The sequence below is a fragment of the Ipomoea triloba genome, chromosome 2 (genome assembly GCF_003576645.1).
Source record: "Ipomoea triloba cultivar NCNSP0323 chromosome 2, ASM357664v1".
NCBI lineage: Eukaryota > Viridiplantae > Streptophyta > Magnoliopsida > Solanales > Convolvulaceae > Ipomoea > Ipomoea triloba.
Window position 1 is genome coordinate 21,649,609 of NC_044917.1, and position 9,985 is coordinate 21,659,593.

Genomic DNA, 9,985 nt, shown 5'->3' on the forward strand with positions numbered 1-9,985 from the left:
ATTACAGTTTACATCTTATCTAGTAATGCATTACTCTGACCTCCATACGATCTGGATCATTGTACAAATAATTAGTTAATGCTCAAAAAACACAGATGGTTTCGTGGTGTAGTTGGTTATCACATCATTCTAACACACTGAAGGTTTCCGGTTCAAGTCTGGGCGAAGCCATTACAAAACGAGTAGTTTTTTTTTTTTATATTAAAAAGGGCTCCGGTTCGAGTCCGGGCTAAGCCATTTCCAAACGAGAAATAATTTTATCTCCAATGGTAGAAATGTCAATTCTGATCAATCAAAATAATTCCAATGTTTGGTTGTTATTTCAAGTTTAACGTAAGGTGTAAAACCGTACTTTCATCAGCTAGGATTCTTCGTCCTCTTCGTTCGCCAATGTTTGTTGTTATTTGGTCATCAAAGAAAGGGCTAAAACTATCTTTTCATATTCTGAGTTTCTTCTTCCTCCTGTTCCCATCAAATATTTAAAAAATCACTATAGTCAGAGGAACATAGCTTTGATTAACTCTAAAAAAAAGTGTTCATTGACTATTGCATAACTCAATTTTGGTTATTATCAGTTAACAATAAATCTAACCGAGTCCATCGATTATGTAACAAGGTTTTTGTGCCTCAATTTGGGATTTGATTTTACTTGTGCAAGGTTTTTGTGCCTCAATTTGGGATTTGATTTTACTTGTGCTACTTTATTTTGCCTCAATTTGGGATTTGATTTTACTTGTGCTACTTTATTTTCGGGTTGATAAAAAAAATTTATTTAAAATAATTGATGCAATTAATTTATATATTTTTAATATTTTAATATTAATTATTCAAATATGTATGACGCTAAATGCTAAATAAGTTTTCCTGTGTAGTTATGAAAATTACTTCACCAAAAAATTTGTTTCAAATATAGATTCCTCTAATCAGATAGCTTGAAAAATTTGTATCACTCAATATTTTTTCTGTTTCTGAATCTTGTACTGTTCAACTGGCTGAATCGATTTTTATTTTTATCTGCCTTATCTTAACCATATATCCCCCATTCTCACATGTTAAAAGTGATATAGGATGGTTTAGGACTGATCCATTATAGAGCCATTTTGAATATAGGAGTTGCAGATATAAAGTATAAATTAAACTTACGAAAAGCAATGAACTGATTTCTCTAATACTGGTCATTACAGTTTACATCTTATCTAGTAATGCATTACTCTGACCTCCATACGATCTGGATCATTGTACAAATAATTAGTTAATGCCCAAAAAACACTGATGGTTTTGTGGTGTAGTTGGTTATCACGTCAGTTTAACACACTGAAGGTCTCCGGTTCAAGTCCGGGCGAAGCCATTACAAAATGAGTAGTTTTTTTTATATTAAAAAGGGCTCCGGTTCGAGTCCGGGCTAAGCCATTTCCAAACGAGAAATAATTTAATCTCCAATGGTAGAAATGCAATTCTGATCAATCAAAATAATTCCAATGTTTGGTTGTTATTTCAAGTTTAACGTAAGGGGTGAAACCATACTTTCACCAGCTAGGATTCTTCCTCCTCTTTGTTCGCCAATGTTTGTTGTTATTTGGTCATCAAAGAAAAGGCTAAAACTATCTTTTCATATTCTGAGTTTCTTCTTCCTCCTGTTCCCATCTAATTGTGAAAAAATCATTATAGTCAGAGGAACATAGCTTTGATTAACTCTAAAAAAAAATGTTCATTGACTATTTCATAACTCACATTTTCGTTCTCAGTTAACAATAAATCTAACCGAGTCCATCGATTATGTAACAAGGTTTTTGTGCCTCAATTTGGGATTTGATTTTCCTTGTGCTACTTTATTTACGGGTATATAAAAAAAATTTATTTAAAATAATTAATGCAATTAATTTATATATATATATATATATATATATATATATATTTTTTGAAATGTAATTTATAAATTTTTAATATTTTAATATTAATTATTCAAATATGTATGACGCTAAATGCTAAATAAGTTTTCTTGTGTAGTTATTAAAATTACTTCACCAAAAAATATATTTTAAATATAGATTCGTCTAATCAGATAGCTTGAAAATTTTGTATAACTCAATATTTTTTCTGTTTTTGAATCTTGTACTGTTCAACTGGCTGAATCGATTTTTATTTTTATCTGCCTTTTCTTAACTATATATCCCCCATTCTCACATGCTAAAAGTGATATAGGATGGTTTAGGACTGATCCATTTTAGAGCCATTTTGAATATAGGAGTTGCAGATATAAAGTATAAATTAAACTTACGAAAAGCAATGAACTGATTTCTCTAATACTGGTCATTACAGTTTACATCTTATCTAGTAATGCATTACTCTGACCTCCATACGATCTGGATCATTGTACAAATAATTAGTTAATGCCCAAAAAGCACAGATGGTTTCGTGGTGTAGTTGGTTATCATGTCAGTTTAACACACTGAAGGTCTCCGGTTCAAGTCCGGGCGAAGCCATTACAAAATGAGTAGTTTTTTTTTATATTAAAAAGGGCTCCGGTTCGAGTTCGGGCTAAGCCATTTCCAAACGAGAAATAATTTAATCTCCAATGGTAGAAATGCAATTCTGATCAATCAAAATAATTCCAATGTTTGGTTGTTATTTCAAGTTTAACGTAAGGGGTGAAACCATACTTTCACCAGCTAGGATTCTTCCTCCTCTTTGTTCGCCAATGTTTGTTGTTATTTGGTCATCAAAGAAAAGGCTAAAACTATCTTTTCATATTCTGAGTTTCTTCTTCCTCCTGTTCCCATCTAATTGTGAAAAAATCATTATAGTCAGAGGAACATAGCTTTGATTAACTCTAAAAAAAAATGTTCATTGACTATTTCATAACTCACATTTTCGTTCTCAGTTAACAATAAATCTAACCGAGTCCATCGATTATGTAACAAGGTTTTTGTGCCTCAATTTGGGATTTGATTTTCCTTGTGCTACTTTATTTACGGGTATATAAAAAAAATTTATTTAAAATAATTAATGCAATTAATTTATATATATATATATATATATATATATATATTTTTTTTGAAATGTAATTTATAAATTTTTAATATTTTAATATTAATTATTCAAATATGTATGACGCTAAATGCTAAATAAGTTTTCCTGTGTAGTTATGAAAATTACTTCACCAAAAAATTTGTTTCAAATATAGATTCCTCTAATCAGATAGCTTGAAAAATTTGTATCACTCAATATTTTTTCTGTTTCTGAATCTTGTACTGTTCAACTGGCTGAATCGATTTTTATTTTTATCTGCCTTTTCTTAACCATATATCCCCCATTCTCACATGCTAAAAGTGATATAGGATGGTTTAGGACTGATCCATTATAGAGCCATTTTGAATATAGGAGTTGCAGATATAAAGTATAAATTAAACTTACGAAAAGAAATGAACTGATTTCTCTAATACTGGTCATTACAGTTTACATCTTATCTAGTAATGCATTACTCTGACCTCCATACGATCTGGATCATTGTACAAATAATTAGTTAATGCCCAAAAAACACAGATGGTTTCATAGTGTAGTTGGTTATCACGTTAGTATAACACCCTGAAGGTCTCCGGTTCAAGTCCAGGCGAAGCTATTACAAAACGAGTAGTTTTTTTTTATATTAAAAAGGGCTCCGGTTCGAGTCCGGGCTAAGCCATTTCCAAACGAGAAATAATTTAATCTCCAATGGTAGAAATGCAATTCTGATCAATCAAAATAATTCCAATGTTTGGTTGTTATTTCAAGTTTAACGTAAGGGGTAAAACCATACTTTCACCAGCTAGGATTCTTCCTCCTCTTTGTTCGCCAATGTTTGTTGTTATTTGGTCATCAAAGAAAAGGCTAAAACTATCTTTTCATATTCTGAGTTTCTTCTTCCTCCTGTTCCCATCTAATTGTGAAAAAATCATTATAGTCAGAGGAACATAGCTTTGATTAACTCTAAAAAAAAATGTTCATTGACTATTTCATAACTCACATTTTCGTTCTCAGTTAACAATAAATCTAACCGAGTCCATCGATTATGTAACAAGGTTTTTGTGCCTCAATTTGGGATTTGATTTTCCTTGTGCTACTTTATTTACGGGTATATAAAAAAAATTTATTTAAAATAATTAATGCAATTAATTTATATATATATATATATATTTTTTGAAATGTAATTTATAAATTTTTAATATTTTAATATTAATTATTCAAATATGTATGACGCTAAATGCTAAATAAGTTTTCTTGTGTAGTTATTAAAATTACTTCACCAAAAAATATATTTTAAATATAGATTCGTCTAATCTGATAGCTTGAAAATTTTGTATAACTCAATATTTTTTCTGTTTTTGAATCTTGTACTGTTCAACTGGCTGAATCGATTTTTATTTTTATCTGCCTTTTCTTAACTATATATCCCCCATTCTCACATGCTAAAAGTGATATAGGATGGTTTAGGACTGATTCATTTTAGAGCCATTTTGAATATAGGAGTTGCAGATATAAAGTATAAATTAAACTTACGAAAATCAATGAACTAATTTCTCTAATACTGTTGATTACAGTTTACATCTTATCTAGTAATGCATTACTCTGACCTCCATACGATCTGGATCATTGTACAAATAATTAGTTAATGCCCAAAAAACACAGATGGTTTCGTAGTGTAGTTGGTTATCACGTTAGTCTAACACACTGAAGGTCTCCGGTTCAAGTCCAGGCGAAGCCATTACAAAACGAGTAGTTTTTTTTTATATTAAAAAGGGCTCCGGTTCGAGTCCGGGCTAAGCCATTTCCAAACGAGAAATAATTTAATCTCCAATGGTAGAAATGCAATTCTGATCAATCAAAATAATTCCAATGTTTGGTTGTTATTTCAAGTTTAACGTAAGGTGTAAAACTGTACTTTCATCAGCTAGGATTCTTCGTCCTCTTCGTTCGCCAATGTTTATTGTTATTTGGCCATCAAAGAAAGGGCTAAAACTATCTTTTCATATTCTGAGTTTCTTCTTCCTCCTGTTCCCATCTAACATTTAAAAAATCACTATAGTCAGAGGAACATAGCTTTGATTAAGTCTAAAAAAAAGTGTTCATTGACTATTGCATAACTCACATTTTGGTTATTATCAGTTAACAATAAATCTAACCGAGTCCATCGATTATGTAACAAGGTTTTTGTGCCTCAATTTGGGATTTGATTTTACTTGTGCTACTTTATTTACGGGTTGATAAAAAAAATTTATTTAAAATAATTGATGCAATTAATTTATATATTTTTAATATTTTAATATTAATTATTCAAATATGTATGACGCTAAATGCTAAATAAGTTTTCCTGTGTAGTTATGAAAATTACTTCACCAAAAAATTTGTTTCAAATATAGATTCCTCTAATCAGATAGCTTGAAAAATTTGTATCACTCAATATTTTTTCTGTTTCTGAATCTTGTACTGTTCAACTGGCTGAATCGATTTTTATTTTTATCTGCCTTTTCTTAACCATATATCCCCCATTCTCACATGCTAAAAGTGATATAGGATGGTTTAGGACTGATCCATTATAGAGCCATTTTGAATATAGGAGTTGCAGATATAAAGTATAAATTAAACTTACGAAAAGAAATGAACTGATTTCTCTAATACTGGTCATTACAGTTTACATCTTATCTAGTAATGCATTACTCTGACCTCCATACGATCTGGATCATTGTACAAATAATTAGTTAATGCCCAAAAAACACAGATGGTTTCGTAGTGTAGTTGGTTATCACGTTAGTCTAACACACTGAAGGTCTCCGGTTCAAGTCCAGGCGAAGCCATTACAAAACGAGTAGTTTTTTTTTATATTAAAAAGGGCTCCGGTTCGAGTCCGGGCTAAGCCATTTCCAAACGAGAAATAATTTAATCTCCAATGGTAGAAATGCAATTCTGATCAATAAAAATAATTCCAATGTTTGGTTGTTATTTCAAGTTTAACGTAAGGTGTAAAACTGTACTTTCATCAGCTAGGATTCTTCGTCCTCTTCGTTCGCCAATGTTTATTGTTATTTGGTCATCAAAGAAAGGGCTAAAACTATCTTTTCATATTCTGAGTTTCTTCTTCCTCCTGTTCCCATCTAACATTTAAAAAATCACTATAGTCAGAGGAACATAGCTTTGATTAACTCTAAAAAAAAGTGTTCATTGACTATTGCATAACTCACATTTTGGTTATTATCAGTTAACAATAAATCTAACCGAGTCCATCGATTATGTAACAAGGTTTTTGTGCCTCAATTTGGGATTTGATTTTACTTGTGCTACTTTATTTACGGGTTGATAAAAAAAATTTATTTAAAATAATTGATGCAATTAATTTATATATTTTTAATATTTTAATATTAATTATTCAAATATGTATGACGCTAAATGCTAAATAAGTTTTCTTGTGTAGTTATGAAAATTACTTCACCAAAAAATTTGTTTCAAATATAGATTCCTCTAATCAGATAGCTTGAAAAATTTGTATCACTCAATATTTTTTCTGTTTCTGAATCTTGTACTGTTCAACTGGCTGAATCGATTTTTATTTTTATCTGCCTTTTCTTAACCATATATCCCCCATTCTCACATGCTAAAAGTGATATAGGATGGTTTAGGACTGATCCATTATAGAGCCATTTTGAATATAGGAGTTGCAGATATAAAGTATAAATTAAACTTACGAAAAGAAATGAACTGATTTCTCTAATACTGGTCATTACAGTTTACATCTTATCTAGTAATGCATTACTCTGACCTCCATACGATCTGGATCATTGTACAAATAATTAGTTAATGCCCAAAAAACACAGATGGTTTCGTGGTGTAGTTGGTTATCACGTCAGTCTAACACACTGAAGGTCTCCGGTTCAAGTCCGAGCGAAGCCATTACAAAATGAGTAGTTTTTTTTTATATTAAAAAGGGCTCCGGTTCGAGTCCGGGCTAAGCCATTTCCAAACGAGAAATAATTTAATCTCCAATGGTAGAAATGCAATTCTGATCAATCAAAATAATTCCAATGTTTGGTTGTTATTTCAAGTTTAACGTAAGGGGTCAAACCATACTTTCACCAGCTAGGATTCTTCCTCCTCTTCATTCGCCAATGTTTGTTGTTATTTGGTCATCAAAGAAAAGGCTAAAACTATCTTTTCATATTCTGAGTTTCTTCTTCCTCCTGTTCCCATCTAATTGTGAAAAAATCATTATAGTCAGAGGAACATAGCTTTGATTAACTCTAAAAAAAAATGTTCATTGACTATTTCATAACTCACATTTTCGTTCTCAGTTAACAATAAATCTAACCGAGTCCATCGATTCTGTAACAAGGTTTTTGTGCCTCAATTTGGGATTTGATTTTCCTTGTGCTACTTTATTTACGGGTATATAAAAAAAATTTATTTAAAATAATTAATGCAATTAATTTATATATATATATATATATATTTTTTTTTTTGAAATGTAATTTATAAATTTTTAATATTTTAATATTAATTATTCAAATATGTATGACGCTAAATGCTAAATAAGTTTTCTTGTGTAGTTATTAAAATTACTTCACCAAAAAATATNATAATTAATGCAATTAATTTATATATATATATATATATATATTTTTTTTTGAAATGTAATTTATAAATTTTTAATATTTTAATATTAATTATTCAAATATGTATGACGCTAAATGCTAAATAAGTTTTCTTGTGTAGTTATTAAAATTACTTCACCAAAAAATATATTTTAAATATAGATTCGTCTAATTAGATAGCTTGATAATTTTGTATAACTCAATATTTTTTCTGTTTTTGAATCTTGTACTGTTCAACTGGCTGAATCGATTTTTATTTTTATCTGCCTTTTCTTAACTATATATCCCCCATTCTCACATGCTAAAAGTGATATAGGATGGTTTAGGACTGATTCATTTTAGAGCCATTTTGAATATAGGAGTTGCAGATATAAAGTATAAATTAAACTTACGAAAATCAATGAACTAATTTCTCTAATACTGTTGATTACAGTTTACATCTTATCTAGTAATGCATTAATCTGACCTCCATACGATCTGGATCATTGTACAAATAATTAGTTAATGCCCAAAAAACACAGATGGTTTCGTGGTGTAGTTGGTTATCACGTCAGTCTAACACACTGAAGGTCTCCGGTTCAAGTCCGGGCGAAGCCATTACAAAATGAGTAGTTTTTTTTTATATTAAAAAGGGCTCCGGTTCGAGTCCGGGCTAAGCCATTTCCAAACGAGAAATAATTTAATCTCCAATGGTAGAAATGCAATTCTGATCAATCAAAATAATTCCAATGTTTGGTTGTTATTTCAAGTTTAACGTAAGGTGTAAAACTGTACTTTCATCAGCTAGGATTCTTCGTCCTCTTCGTTCGCCAATGTTTATTGTTATTTGGTCATCAAAGAAATGGCTAAAACTATCTTTTCATATTCTGAGTTTCTTCTTCCTCCTGTTCCCATCTAACATTTAAAAAATCACTATAGTCAGAGGAACATAGCTTTGATTAAGTCTAAAAAAAAGTGTTCATTGACTATTGCATAACTCACATTTTGGTTATTATCAGTTAACAATAAATCTAACCGAGTCCATCGATTATGTAACAAGGTTTTTGTGCCTCAATTTGGGATTTGATTTTACTTGTGCTACTTTATTTACGGGTTGATAAAAAAAAATTATTTAAAATAATTGATGCAATTAATTTATATATTTTTAATATTTTAATATTAATTATTCAATTATGTATGACGCTAAATGCTAAATAAGTTTTCCTGTGTAGTTATGAAAATTACTTCACCAAAAAATTTGTTTCAAATATAGATTCCTCTAATCAGATAGCTTGAAAAATTTGTATCACTCAATATTTTTTCTGTTTCTGAATCTTGTACTGTTCAACTGGCTGAATCGATTTTTATTTTTATCTGCCTTTTCTTAACCATATATCCCCCATTCTCACATGCTAAAAGTGATATAGGATGGTTTAGGACTGATCCATTATAGAGCCATTTTGAATATAGGAGTTGCAGATATAAAGTATAAATTAAACTTACGAAAAGAAATGAACTGATTTCTCTAATACTGGTCATTACAGTTTACATCTTATCTAGTAATGCATTACTCTGACCTCCATACGATCTGGATCATTGTACAAATAATTAGTTAATGCCCAAAAAACACAGATGGTTTCGTGGTGTAGTTGGTTATCACGTCAGTCTAACACACTGAAGGTCTCCGGTTCAAGTCCGGGCGAAGCCATTACAAAATGAGTAGTTTTTTTTTATATTAAAAAGGGCTTCGGTTCGAGTCCGGGCTAAGCCATTTCCAAACGAGAAATAATTTAATCTCCAATGGTAGAAATGCAATTCTGATCAATCAAAATAATTCCAATGTTTGGTTGTTATTTCAAGTTTAACGTAAGGGGTAAAACCATACTTTCACCAGCTAGGATTCTTCCTCCTCTTTGTTCGCCAATGTTTGTTGTTATTTGGTCATCAAAGAAAAGGCTAAAACTATCTTTTCATATTCTGAGTTTCTTCTTCCTCCTGTTCCCATCTAATTGTGAAAAAATCATTATAGTCAGAGAAACATAGCTTTGATTAACTCTAAAAAAAATGTTCATTGACTATTTCATAACTCACATTTTCGTTCTCAGTTAACAATAAATCTAACCGAGTCCATCGATTATGTAACAAGGTTTTTGTGCCTCAATTTGGGATTTGATTTTCCTTGTGCTACTTTATTTACGGGTATATAAAAAAAATTTATTTAAAATAATTAATGCAATTAATTTATATATATATATATATATATATATATATTTTGAAATGTAATTTATAAATTTTTAATATTTTAATATTAATTATTCAAATATGTATGACGCTAAATGCTAAATAAGTTTTCTTGTGTAGTTATTAAAATTACTTCACCAAAAAAT

The 9,985-nt window shown here is 30.0% G+C and overlaps 8 non-coding genes across 8 annotated transcripts; all 8 read left to right on the plus strand.

The window, feature by feature from the left end:
* The first annotated feature begins 97 nt into the window (after positions 1–97).
* TRNAV-AAC lies at positions 98–171 on the plus strand. Its single transcript has one exon. It is a non-coding gene; the product is annotated as a tRNA-Val (tRNA).
* Positions 172–1,274: 1,103 nt separating this feature from the next.
* TRNAV-AAC lies at positions 1,275–1,348 on the plus strand. Its single transcript has one exon. It is a non-coding gene; the product is annotated as a tRNA-Val (tRNA).
* A 1,061-nt stretch (positions 1,349–2,409) lies between these two features.
* TRNAV-AAC lies at positions 2,410–2,483 on the plus strand. Its single transcript has one exon. It is a non-coding gene; the product is annotated as a tRNA-Val (tRNA).
* A 2,184-nt stretch (positions 2,484–4,667) lies between these two features.
* Positions 4,668–4,741, plus strand: TRNAV-AAC. Its single transcript has one exon. It is a non-coding gene; the product is annotated as a tRNA-Val (tRNA).
* Positions 4,742–5,757: 1,016 nt separating this feature from the next.
* Positions 5,758–5,831, plus strand: TRNAV-AAC. The gene has a single exon. It is a non-coding gene; the product is annotated as a tRNA-Val (tRNA).
* Positions 5,832–6,847: 1,016 nt separating this feature from the next.
* Positions 6,848–6,921, plus strand: TRNAV-AAC. The gene has a single exon. It is a non-coding gene; the product is annotated as a tRNA-Val (tRNA).
* A 1,221-nt stretch (positions 6,922–8,142) lies between these two features.
* Positions 8,143–8,216, plus strand: TRNAV-AAC. The gene has a single exon. It is a non-coding gene; the product is annotated as a tRNA-Val (tRNA).
* A 1,016-nt stretch (positions 8,217–9,232) lies between these two features.
* Positions 9,233–9,306, plus strand: TRNAV-AAC. Its single transcript has one exon. It is a non-coding gene; the product is annotated as a tRNA-Val (tRNA).
* Positions 9,307–9,985: the final 679 nt, after the last annotated feature.